The sequence below is a fragment of the Gossypium hirsutum genome, chromosome D04, assembly GCF_007990345.1.
Source record: "Gossypium hirsutum isolate 1008001.06 chromosome D04, Gossypium_hirsutum_v2.1, whole genome shotgun sequence".
NCBI lineage: Eukaryota > Viridiplantae > Streptophyta > Magnoliopsida > Malvales > Malvaceae > Gossypium > Gossypium hirsutum.
Genome location: NC_053440.1, coordinates 35,665,109 through 35,679,029, shown reverse-complemented (window position 1 = coordinate 35,679,029; position 13,921 = coordinate 35,665,109). Strand labels below are relative to the sequence as shown.

General features: G+C 38.4%; 1 long non-coding RNA gene across 1 annotated transcript; it reads left to right on the top strand.

The window, feature by feature from the left end:
* Positions 1–8,156: 8,156 nt before the first annotated feature.
* On the top strand, positions 8,157–13,110 carry LOC107898393 (uncharacterized). The gene is made up of 3 exons (XR_001684384.2): positions 8,157–8,172; positions 8,319–8,366; positions 13,042–13,110. It is a non-coding gene; the product is annotated as an uncharacterized lncRNA (long non-coding RNA).
* Positions 13,111–13,921: the final 811 nt, after the last annotated feature.

Genomic DNA, 13,921 nt, shown 5'->3' with positions numbered 1-13,921 from the left:
ACATAGTTCTCAAATCAGATATAGCCTTACGGCTCAGCGTGTCTGCTACTACGTTAGCCTTCCTAGGATGGTATTCAATTGAGCAATCATAATCCTTAAGTATCTCTATCCATCTTTGCTACCTAAGATTCAACTCCTTCTGAGTGAGGAAATACTTAAGACTCTTGTGATCTGTGTAGATAGTACACTTCTCACCGTAGAGATAATGCCTCCAAATTTTTAGTGCAAATACCACCGCAACTAACTCCAAATCATGAGTAGGGTAATTTGCCTCGTGAGGCTTAAACTGATGAGACGCATAAGCAACCAGCTTACCCTCCTGCATCAGCACACACCCCAAACCAACGTGTGATGCATCACTGTAGATAGTGAATTCCTTCCCAGACTCTGGCTATATTAAGACAGGGGCCTCAATCAGAGCTTTCTTGAATTTCTCAAAAAATTCTTCCTGCTTATCAGTCTAGTTAAACGGTACCCTTTTACGCAACAACTTAGTCAAAGGTGCAGCAATTAAGGAAAACCCCTCAACAAAACGTCTGTAATACCCTGCCAGAACCAAAAAGCTTCGAATCTCAGATACGGTCTTAGGTGGTTTCCAATCCAGTACAGCTTTAATTTTTCAAGGATCCACCCTAATCCCCTCGGCAGATACCACGTGATCTAGAAATGTCACTTCTCGCAGCCAAAACTCACACTTGCTAAACTTAGCATACAATTGTTTCTCCTTTAAAATCTGTAGAACAATTCAGAGATGTGCATCATGCTCATCCTCGGTTCTTGAATACACCAACATATAGTCTATGAATACCACCACGAACCGATCCAAGTAGGGCTGAAATACTCGGTTCATTAGGTCCATGAAGGCAGTTGGTGCATTTGTCAGTCCAAACGACATTACTAGGAACTCGTAATAACCATAACGAGTCCTAAATACAGTCTTATACACATCAGCCTCCTTAACTCTCAACTGATGGTACCCAGAACGAATATCTATTTTGGAGAAAACCGAAGCTCCTTGCAACTGATCAAATAAATCATTTATCCTCGGCAAAGGATACTTATTCTTGATAGTCTGTTTATTCAACTACCAATAGTCGATACACATGTGAATGGTCCCATCCTTTTTCTTCACGAACAACACTAGTGCTCCCCACGGAGACACACTAGGTCGAATGAATCCTCGATCCAACAGTTCTTGGATTTGAGCTTTTAATTCCACCAGCTCCTTCGATGCCATCCTATAAGGGGCGATAGACACTGAAGCTGTTCCTCACAAAAGCTCAATTCCAAATTCAACTTCGCGGCTTGGAGGCAACCCAGGGAGTTCATCAAGAAAACATCGAAAAAATCCTTAACAGTTCTGATATCTCCAACAGAAGGACCCTCAGAATTAGATACAGCAACATTGGCTGAAAACACCTTACAACCCTTGCGAACCAGTTTTTCGACCTTTAATGCAGAGATCACATTAGATAGAAAGTCCCTTCGCTCCCCAATCACACCCACCTCCTCATCCTCAATAGTCCTTAACATCATACGCTTAGCAGCACAATCCAAACTTGCACGGTGTTTAACCAACCAATCCATCCCCAAGATTAGGTTAAATTTACCAAACGGTAGCTCCATTAAATCTACTGGAAATATAACTCCTTGAACCTCTAGGGGTACATCTCTGAACAACATGTCTACCATTACTGATTGTCCCAGTGGACTTATCACAGTCATCTTATTAGCTGTACTCTCTCACATGATACCCAAGGTGCCAGACATAGTGCATGCAATTATGAATATGTAGACCCTAAATCAATTAAAGCAGTCAAAGGTACATTATGAATTAGGAACGTACCAGTTATAACATCTGGAGCGTCACCATCCTCCCAGCGACGAGCAACATAGACTAGTGTTGGCTGTCTTGCATCAGTATTACCAACACCTTTGGAAAATGTTCCATGACCTCGTCCCACACCATTACCATCTCTAACCTGCCCACAGCCTTTCGATGGCTGCTGACCACCTCTTCTGGCTGAACAAAACCCTGACCTGCAACTTGCATCTAAGTAGGCCTCTGAGAAAAATTCTTAACTTAATGCTCCTTACACCCACATCTGAAACATGCCCCAATCTTCTTCCAACACTCACCCAGATGATGTCTTACACAATTAGCATAAGGCTGAGGTCTTGCAACAGAAACCCCAGCTCAGATTGGCCGGTCAAACCTGACCTTCTTTTTAGGCCTTCTAGAAGAACTTGAGGGCTTTGAATCCCTCTTAAACCTGTCCCTACCTTTATCACGGTTCTGGCGCTCAGAGCGCTTCACCTCCTCGGTGGTTTTTGCCTTTTCAACTAGCGCAGCAAAATCTCGCTCCCTCTGTGGAGCTATCGAGACTCGTAACTCGTCCCGGAGGCCGTCCTTAAATTACACACAGCGTTCGTATTCAATCGCCACTATCCTACGAGCATAGCGACTCAGTTGCAGGAACTCTGCCTCATTTTTAGCCACAGTTTTATTCCTCTGAACCAAACCCAAAATTCTTTTCTTCGGGCGTCCGCATAACTTGGGCTCACATACTTTCCTTGAAATGCCAACTTAAAGAAATTCCAGGTTAACCGGTCGGCCTGAGTACCTTCTCTCACAGTAAGCCGCCATTAATAGGATTCATCTCGCAGTAAAGACGCTACACCTTTTAGCTTTTGCTTAGAAGTGCAGTCGAGGTTATCCATTATTCTCGTCGTGGCTTCCAACCAGTATTCAGCCACATTAGGGGCCACTCCAGAAACACTCCTAAAAATTTCTATTCCATTTGACCATAGTCGTTCTGACATTGACCCATGGTCCATAGCACCTGTACTGGTCCTTGCGACCCTTTCCAGAATATAGAGCATAACTTGAGATAGTGCATCATCCCCAGCTGCTTGATCGAATAATCCTGTCTCAGTCATCGGTGAAGCTGGTGCTTCCCTAGCCCCAACATTAGGCATGTTGCCTGATGCCAAGGACCCAACCCTAGCACCTCCTCGGCCTCTACCGCGGCCTCGTGAACCCCTTCCGCGACTACCTCTAGCGCTCATATCGTATAACGTATTATCTGTTTACGAATTTTTATGCATTAATTAGTAATTCCAGTAATTATTAATAGATGTCTTATGAGAAGCAGTAATCAGAGTTTGTTTTTGTAATTCAAGAGTCTCCCTACAGTTTCCAGTTTTCCTATAGTCTCAGTTTTCTCTAATTTAGGAGTTTCAGTATAGTCCTACTATCTATAGTAATCTCTCAATATATTTCAGTTCAAGCAGTCTACAGTATAAAGAAAACTTACAGATTCGGTGCTAGAGACTCGATATGCCACACTTGTAACCTTCAGAAATAATTCAAAATAGTTTTCTAAAAGTTCCACATATTTTGACAACCCACTCCACAGCCGAGTTTTGCAACCTGGCTCTGATACCACTAAATGTAACACCCCAAACCCGGCTTAGACGTTATGGTCGTATCTGGTGTGTCACATTGAAGTCTCTCTCAAGATTTAGACTTGTTGATAAAACTTGTTTCTTAAGTTTGGAAACCTCTTTAGTAATGTTTAACGGAACATTTAACCAAATGTTTGCCTTATTAACTGCTATTATTATATATATTTGATATAAAACGAGGAAGCATTTGAAAACTCTAACGTTTAAAACTCGTTTCTCTGAAAATGGTAATTATTTTAAAATTTGTCATCTCTTAATCTAGCAGTTTAAAATATTCAAGGAAAAACCCAATTAAAAATTTAAACCAACTTAAAGGCCTTATTACAAAAACAAAACCCAATATATAAAGTAAGTTAAAATAAAAGTAAATGTAACAGCAACAGTAGTGTGGCCACCTCCAAGTCCCTCACAGCACCGAATCGTCTATGGTTGAGGTTTACCTACACAGTTAAAAGGAGAGGGTGAGTTTACGAAAACTTAGTACGGAATCCTCTACCAAACAGTTAGCATACAATATGCAATAACAGTCTGGGCCTGAGCCCTATTCAGTAGCAGTACAGTGTAGGCCTTAGCCCATTACAGTAATAGTGTGAGGGCCTTAGCCAAATACAGTAACAGTATGAGCCTTAGCCCAATACACTAATAGTACAATGCAGTAATGTAACCCATCCTAATCTCACCAACACACCACTCCGTACCACCAACATACCATGTGGGGATAAAATCGACCCACCCAACCAACACACCAATATCGCAGCAAAGCTGCCAGTAACAGTAACGCAACAAAGCTGCCAGTAACAGTAACGCAACAAAGCTGCCAGTAACAATATATGTGGCAAAGCCACCAATACAATATACTTCCCTTATATTAGAAACTCAACCCCGTATAGTATGTCATGTCATAAATCATACGTGTATGCAATATGTCATACTCAGTAACAGTCATATATATATCATAGAGAAAATCGGTCTTACAAATATTTCAACTCTTAGGGGTATAACAGTCATTTTACCCTTCGGGGATATTTCAGTCATTTTACCCATCGAGGGTATTTCGGTTATTTTACCCTTCAGGGGTATTTCGATCATTTTATCCTTCAAAGGTATTTCAATCATTTTACCCTTCAAGGGTATTTCGTTCATTTTACCCTTCGAGGGTATTTTCGTCATTTTACCATTCGAGGTATTTCAGTCATTTTACCCTTTGTCGGTAGTCCGGTCATTTTACCCTTCGAGGGTATTTCGATCATTTTAGGCCCATTACGGCCTAAGCCCATGAAAACACTCATGGAGGCCTCTACAATCTAACAACATGTTTCGTGGGCTCGATTTACCACACGAGCATTTGCACACCTATATGGTCTCAACGCCGTGTTTTTCAGCGTTTTAGCTTTTGCCAATTTGCATTGAGAGAGGGTGTGATTACACACTTGTTTGTGAAAACGCACTTGTTTGTGATTACACACCTAGTCCTTTAATCACTATGGAAAAACACCCTCTTGTCGACACTTAAACAAAACACCATCCTTACCTGGCTTGAAAGAGGACGACTTACTCCTCCAAGTCTGCCAACCAAAAGTGGTCACTCACTTATTCAATATATGCACCATAAACAGTGATCTCAAAAACTAATTTAGGTCATATAAGTGGCCAAAAGGGTATTCGATTTTAATGAAAAAGAAAGGAAAAGAATCGGTTTTAAACAAAAAGTGAAGAGTATTCATACTTTACCGATAACCAGAAATACTTACAACACTAAGACAGTAAAAATAGAAGGAGAAGATCGGCACAGAGAAATAGAACAGAAGGGTGATAATCGGCTGAACCACACTCAAAATAAATAGAGAGATCGCTCTCAGTCATAAAGAAAATAATGGGAGATAGAAATCCCAAGCCGTAAGAGAAAAATATTTGATCAATGAAGAAGAGGAGAAGAGAGAGGAGGTTCGACTAGCAAAGAAGAGAAGAGGAGAAAGGAAAGGGAAATTCGACCACAATAGGAGAGGGAAGAAAAGAGTGTGTTCGACAAGGGGAAACCGCAACTATTCAGCCAACACACAGTAGGAAAGGAGATGAGCAGAAAAAATACTCAACACACTCAAGAGGTACACCAAGCCTTAGCAAAAATCGGCACAAAAAAATCAAAAGAGAAGAAAGAAAAACTGACCAAACTGAAGCAGACAGAGTTAAAAGAAAACCCCAAACTGATTACCTACTGTCTAAAGAACAAATTTGGCAGAGCACAACCCCTTCTCAAATTCTTTGATTTTCTCCTAAAAACTCTCCCCTTATCCTTTCCTTCCTTGATTTTCTCCACCCAATCACAATCCCACTAATCCCTTCATGATTCACTCCTCCGTTCAAATTCTACAGCATTTCAGTCAAACTCTACCACCTCACTACACAGGTGATAAAAATAAACACTCCACAGTGCAACTCAAGACTTGAACCTCAGACCTTAAGAGTATTGCACATGCCACTTACCACTGGACCATTAGGCTTTTTTTGTCATAAAATAATCACAAATATTAATAAGGCCTATATAACAGCGTCTAGGTTCATTGAAGGGAAAAACTAAAAATTTTGCCAAGGCCAAGACTTGAGCCCAGGCTCCTCAAACATTCCCAAACACACCCAAATTACTTAACTACTGAAGCAAACAAACAATTTGTGACAAAACATACAAAAATTAAAGACTTGAATTTTAGGGCATTATATTGATTATTGTATGGTATGTTGTTAGATCTGATTGAATTCTAAAAAGATTAAATAAATTGGATTATTATTGGTTGATACAAGCGAGTATTTGAAAGAATATTCGCAACACTCTAAATGTAGAAGTTGAAAACTGTACAGTGAAAAGAAGAACAATTTGGATATCATTCTTGAGTTCTATAGACATACAAAAACTCAGAATGATAACTTAAAGTCTGGCTCTCAAAAGAAGCAAACTGTAGTAGTGAATCCCTGAGCAGTAGAATAGTCAAGACTTTTCCATGACATTATTAGGATATAGAAATAAAACCTGAGTAATTACAACCTTTATCATTCAACAGTACAAATCCTCCCTACTTATTCTTTCAGAATTGCCATAGCATTTCAATTGCGCTAGTATTTTTTTCATTCATAATTGATTTTACTAATCCATTCATTAATTCTCTTCATCAATTTGTCATATGTTTCTTTTGCACAGTTTAATTAGTCAATTTCATAGTAATAGCATAATAATTTTTAATCAATTCTAATCCCTATGGAGATGATACTCACTCATCACTTTATTACTTGATTCAACTTGTATACTTGCACATTCGCATTATGCATTCACACGCAACAAAGGGGTAACAAAATAAAACTTTAGATACCTACTTTGACCAGAAAAAAACTTTAAGTACCTAAATAGGAAATATTGTATAGCTTAGATACCGTTATTTGATGATCTATTATTGAATAATATGTTATTATATAAATATTTGATATGAAATATGATAAGTAAGTGTGATAGCATTAAATGAGCATGATCTAAATTTCTATTACTTTATATGCATATCTGATATCTGTTAAATCTACATCTGCATTGGAGTAGGATTGTGAAAAGGTGGAAGTGTGGGCAGTTTAATAATCTGTTTAATTTGGTGGCCAAACCACAACCATATATCTGACCCTGGCGATTTATCGCATTTTGATCTTGCAACTAGGCTGCAATTATTTTGAAACGTGACACGCAGTCACTATACGGTGTGTAGGGATGGATGAGTAGTTGATACCCTATATGGTATGTAGGGATGGACGGAGATGGTATGTAGTGGTTGGGGGGTAGGAATCTACATATGAATCTAAAATGTTCTGCAACTGCATTTGATATACTCTATTTTTGTTTTTGCATTTGATTCCAAGAATTGACTAATTAATGAAAAACCGAAACCACATCTATTATATTATTGAATAATTGGAAATGTGAGTTGAACACTGAGTTGTAAACTCACTTAGTTTGCTTGTTGGTTTACACGTAACCTACAGACTTAGGCGGGTCGGCATGGCAGGAGTTCGGTCATCTCTCTTCTAGTTATCTGCTATTTTATCTAAACTTATACTATTAGAGGTGGCTCGGCCTGATGGCCTGCCCAAAAAATAGAAGGGTTCAGGTAAAAATATAGGCCCAAAATATGGGTTTAGACAAAAAAATGAGGCCCGTTTAAAAAACGGGCTGGGCCTCGGGCAAAAAATTTGGCCCAGACCCAGCCCGGCCCGGCTCGAATATATATTAAATATATATTTTTTAGTTTTTAAAATATACTACTTTTAAGTTAAAATTTGCAACTTCTGTTTCACTTCCACCAGTCTTCCAAAATCCCTAAGCCTTATCATGCCCTTCTTCCTGTTTTTCTCAATTCCAAACTCAAGCTTCACCTCCACCTATCCACCTTCGGTCCTCCACCTAATTCTAGAATCAAGCACCAAAGAATAGTGTTAAAATCAGAGGTTAGAGTGGTTGTATTTAAGGTAAATGGAGCTCTATTTTGAGAATAATTTTCTCAAAATAAACCATTCACAATTGTTGTATTTTGCTTAATTTTTGTGTCTGAATCTTTTAAGAAATCATTAACAATGGATCCCTTGATTCCTTTCCATTTTCTTTTAAGAAATCTGTCAGAAAGCTCTAGAGAGCTACCGAAAGATGTTTCATATGATTTCGGTGACGAGCAGGTTGGACAGCATTAGAAAATGGCTTTCTCATTAAGTTGGTTCTTTGTCCCCCCTTCCCCTCCCCTTTTGGTTTTATGCAACTGTTAAGTGTTAATATAATTTTTCTGTCAAATGCTAATCTTTTGGTTTTGTTTCAACATCTGTAGGAGGATGGTGATTTTACCCTTACTGGAGAAGAGACGGTACATCATATGGTATAGTACTTGTTTTCTTTTTCCTGGTTATGGATTTTTTTCATGTTCTGATATGAAGCAGTTTTTGAATGCCTACATGAGAATGCATATGAGAATAGATTATCAATAGCCTCTTTCATGCTAACCTTGTACTTAAATGGTTCATTTGGTTTAAAAAGAAACTACGATCTTGCTAGAGTGACCCTGAAAAGAAAGAGATTTTCACTTTCAAGTATGCATTCTAATTGTAGTTTCCTTCCTTCATGTTTTATGAAGCTTTCTTTTGCTTTTGCAATGATATGTTATTGTCTTTATTCCATTGGTTGAACATATACTGCTTTTAGAAATGAATAACTTTCATTCAAGATATCCTTAGGCAGGTTTGGTCGGAAGCAGAGAAAAAGATACATTTATTTTTAACAAATGAGTGCTTTAACTATTTTAATGGTACCCATGGGTCTCTTTTATTTGTTTTAAGATTGCTATGCATTTATTCTAGGTAAGTCTGTTAAATATTGGCAATATCCCACATTAGGAAAAGATAGAAAGGGAGGGGGTTTTGGTTTGTTATATATAGAACCGTTCCCCCTTAGGTTTTATCATCCCAAAAATCCAAGTAGCTAATTGTAACTTGGTGTTGATCTTCTCTATTGTAATATTTCTAGAGGAAATATTAATTTGGTAGTGTCCGAGGACGTAAGCTAAATTGGCCGAACCTCGTTAAATTTTGGTGTTTTATTTCTTATTTGTTTGCTTATATTTAATAGCTTTATGTTGGTTATATTTATTTAGTTATTATTGCTATAAATATCTAAGTGAGTTCTGTCTAGTTGTTGGGTTTTAAGCGGGACCATTTGTGACCCCTCCAATTTAACTGGGAATTTTCTTAGTATAATTGTTGGCATAATAATTATCTAAATATTTCTGATAATATTGTTATTAATATTATCGTCGCTTCCGCAACAATTGGTATCCGAGCCAAGGTTTTGTAGTATGCTCTGTGTTTGCAGCTTAGTCTGATCTTACACATCAGAAACAATTCCGAAAGCTTGTGGGTATTCCGCATTTGGTGGCTATTAAATAGAAGCTATGGCAAAAATGACAGAAGAAAAACCATCCATATCAACAACTTCCACTTCGTACATTTTGTCGAGGGTTGGAACTGCAAATACGAGATTTGCAGTGGAAATTTTTGATGGAACAGGTCATTTCGGCATGTGGCAAAGTGAGCTTCTAGATGCCCTCTTTCAACAAGGTCTAGATATTGCCATTGAGGAAGAAAAACCAGAAGGGGTTGATGATAAAGAATGGAAGACCATCAACCAATTGGCATGTGGTACAATTCGATCATGTCTTTCCAGAGAGCAGAAGTATATATTCAGTAAAGAGACTTCTGCAAGTAAATTGTGGAAAGCATTGGAGGAGAAATTCCTGAAGAAGAACAGTCAAAATAAGTTGCATATGAAGAAAAGACTGTTTCGTTTCAGTTATGTTCCTGGTACCACGATGAACGAGCACATTACCAATTTTAATCAGCTGGTGGCTGATTTGTTGAATTTGGATGTGACTTTTGAAGACGAAGACTTGGCGTTAATGTTGTTGGGATCGCTTCCAGAGGAGTTTGAGTACCTTGAAACTACTTTACTTCATGGAAAGTCGAAAGTAACTTTCAATGAAGTAACTGCTGCATTGTATAGCTATGAACTACGCCGAAAGGATAGGTTGAAAGGTTCAAGTGAAGCAGCAGTGGAAGCATTGGTAACAAGAGATCGTCAGGAAAGTCAGTCTAAGGGGAAGAGAAGAAAGTCCAAAGGTCGAGTTGTTGCCAAAGATGAATGTTCATTTTGTAAAGAAAAAGGACATTGGAAGAAAGATTGTCCAAAATTGAAGAAAAAAGGGAAGACTCCGCAAGATGCAAATGTTGCAGAATGCAATAGTGAAGCAGAGTCAGACTTTTCTCTTAGTATGACATCTTCAACATCACATGTAGATGAGTGGATCATGGATTCTGGTTGTTCCTATCATATGTGTCCCATTTGGGAATGGTTCTTTGAATTTCAAAAACTAGATGGAGGGGTTGTTTACATGGGTAATGATAACACATGTAAAATAGCCAGGATAGGTTCAATTAAACTGAGGAGTCATGATGGACCTACTAGAATTTTGCGGGATGTACGATATGTCCCAAAGTTGAAGAAGAGTCTCATCTCTTTGGGGTCGTTAGAATCTAAAGGCCTAGTTGTGACAATACGAGATGGAGTTCTTAAAGCAACTTCAGGAGCATTGGTGATGTTGAAAGGCATAAGAAAGAACAATCTGTATTACTACCAAGGTAGTATAGTGGTGGGGATAACAGCAGCAGCAATTTCGAGTACCAAGAAGGACGCTGAGGCAACACAGCTGTGGCATATGCGTTTGGGCCATGCTGGTGAAAAATCCTTGCAAACTCTAGCCAAACAAGGATTATTGAAAGGTACAAAGACTTGCAAACTTGAATTTTGCGAGCATTGTGTTCTGGGAAAACAACGAAGGGTGAAATTTGGCACTATGATTCACAATACTAAAGGTATTCTGGATTATGTGCATTCTGATGTATGGGGACCGTCCAAGACTCCATCACTTGGAGGAAGATGTTATTTTGTCACCTTTATTGATGATTTTTCCAGAAGAGTTTGGGTGTTTCCTATGAAGAACAAAGATGAGGTGCTTGAAGTTTTCCTTAAGTGGAAAACTAAAGTTGAAAATCAGACAGGAAGGAAGATTAAGGTTCTCCGATCAGACAACGGTGGAGAATATAAAAATGATCCATTCCTGAAGATATGCCAAGATTGTGGCATAGTAAGGCACTTCACCGTAGGTGGAACACCGCAACAGAATGGGGTGGCAGAGCGTATGAATCGAACGCTTGTGGAGAAAGTTCGATGTATGTTATCTAATGCTGGATTAGACAGAAAGTTTTGGGCTGAGGCTGTGACATACGCTCAACATCTCATCAATCATTTGCCATCATCTGCTATAAATGGCAAGACTCCTTTGGAGAAATGGTATGGAAAACCTGCTACTAATTGTAACACCTTGCGTATTTTTGGTTCTATTGCATATTATCATGTGAAAGAATCAAAGTTAGATCCAAGAGCAAAGAAGGCTCTATTCATGGGCTTCAATGCTGGTGTTAAGGGATATCGTTTGTGGTGTCTAGAGGCAAAGAAGACGATAATCAGTAGGGATGTTACCTTTGATGAATCTGCTATGTTGAATAAGGTAAATCCAGAAGGAGTGAGTAGTACTTCGCAGCAGGTGAAGTGTACTCCGTAGCAGGTGGAGTTTGAGTAGAGAGTGGTAATTCCAGCAGAAGGTACCACTAGTGATTCTTCATTGGCAGATGCAGAGTCAGATGAGGAAGAGGTTTCTACCCAAGAACCTCAACAGCAATCAGAGCCAATTGCAGTCAGAAGGCAGAGACGAGAAATTCAGAAACCTTCTCGTTTCACTGACATGGTAGCTTATGCACTTCCAGTTGTTGATAATATTCCATCCACTTACACCGAAGCCATTCAAAGTTTAGAGAATAATAGATGGTTAGGTGCAATGGAAGAGGAAATGCAATCTCTAGAGAAAAACAAGACGTGGAAGCTAGCACAACTACCAAAAGGGAAGAAGGCGATTGGTTGCAAATTTGAAGACACTATTGAAGTTTGTGTTATGAGAAGATGTTCGAAGATGTGGAATATCGCCAAGGTGGAGATTTGTTAAATATTGGCAATATCCCACATTAGGAAAAGATAGAAAGGGAGGGGGTTTTGGTTTGTTATATATAGAACCGTTCCCCCTTAGGTTTTATCATCCCAAAAATCCAAGTAGCTAATTGTAACTTGGTGTTGATCTTCTCTATTGTAATATTTCTAGAGGAAATATTAATTTGGCAGTGTTCGAGGACGTAAGCTAAATTGGCCGAACCTCGTTAAATTCTGGTGTTTTATTTCTTATTTGTTTGCTTATATTTAATAGCTTTATGTTGGTTATATTTATTTAGTTATTATTGCTATAAATATCTAAGTGAGTTCTGTCTAGTTGTTGGGTTTTAAGCGGGACCATTTGTAACCCCTCCAATTTAACTGGGAATTTTCTTAGTATAATTGTTGGCATAATAATTATCTAAATATTTCTGATAATATTGTTATTAATATTATCGTCGCTTCTGCAACAAAGTCGCCATATTGTACAATAGCAGCAAGGCGCAACAAGTCTTTAGTACTGTTCATCCTTCTTTCATATAATTTATTGTTGACCTTTCAAACCTTTTATTTCTGAAGAAATCCAAAATTAGAGGCTGTTCTGTAAGATAGCAAAGCATATCGGTGTATTTTCCCCATATTTAGTGTTATGAAGCTTTCTTCTATGTTGAAATTTATATTACTACTCTCTTTCCCCACACTTACGTACGGGTTACTCACATTTTATATTGTGAGGGGTTACATTTCTAAAATTATGGTATCTACTCTGATTTCATTAGTTAAAGTCGGAATGGATAGAATAAGTTCGGGCAACTTTTTTGGGTCCGGAAAATTATTAGTGTATGTCATTGTCCCTTTGGCCAGAATCGGTTAAAATAAAAATTTGACCATTTATTATTGTTTGATGAGACTTTGATTCACATGCCTTCTTTCCTTTTTATTTTTTAATTTCCAATGGCTAGGATGATGAGACAACACTGTTGGAGGAGGAGGAACTAGCAAAAGCAGATTCTAGCAATCCCATAGATGAGGTAATGGGATACTCAATTTGGCATATATATATGTATCAATTTCCTGAGTTTATGGTTAAAATTTTTTCAGTTGTTTGCATCAACACTTTGGATGTAGAAGTTTCTTGTCCTATTTCTATGCTGTTAAACATTGCAGCTCTTATGCAAATTGCCTTACTGCAAAAGAAGAGTGAAATTCCTGTGGAAGAATTGCTTCGAAGGTATAAAAAGGTAGGTTAAAGAATTGTTTCTTTGTTTCACTAGAGCATTTCATTTCCTATATCTACTTTTTTTTTATTCTCCGTTCTTATTAAATAGGACTTCAGTGCTGATGGTGCATCTGGAGATGAATCAGACTATGCCTCAGCTTTTTCAGAGGACATCTTGGATTCTTCAACAATGCATCAAAATGTTGAAGCAAAGGAGGAGGGTGTTTCTAAGGATGAAAATCCTGAATCCAGTGCTCCCCAGGGAGTTGAACATCCTCCCGCAGAAAAGCAGACAGCAAGCCCTGATAGAAAGTCAGAAGATGGAATCAAAAGTGAGAATAGAATTACTGATACTGCTGTTGCTGCGAGATCAGCACAACCAACTGGCAATACATTCTTAACTACTACTGTTCGTACAAATTTCCCTTTTCTTTTCAAACACCCCCTTCGCGAATATCAGCATATTGGATTGGACAGACTTCTTACTATGTATGAGAAAAGGTTAAATGGACTATTAGCTGATGAAATGGGGCTTGGAAAGACAATCATGACAATTGCTCTTCTTGCATATCTAGCTTGTGAAAAAGGAATATGGGGTCCTCCTCTCATTGTGGTTCTTACAA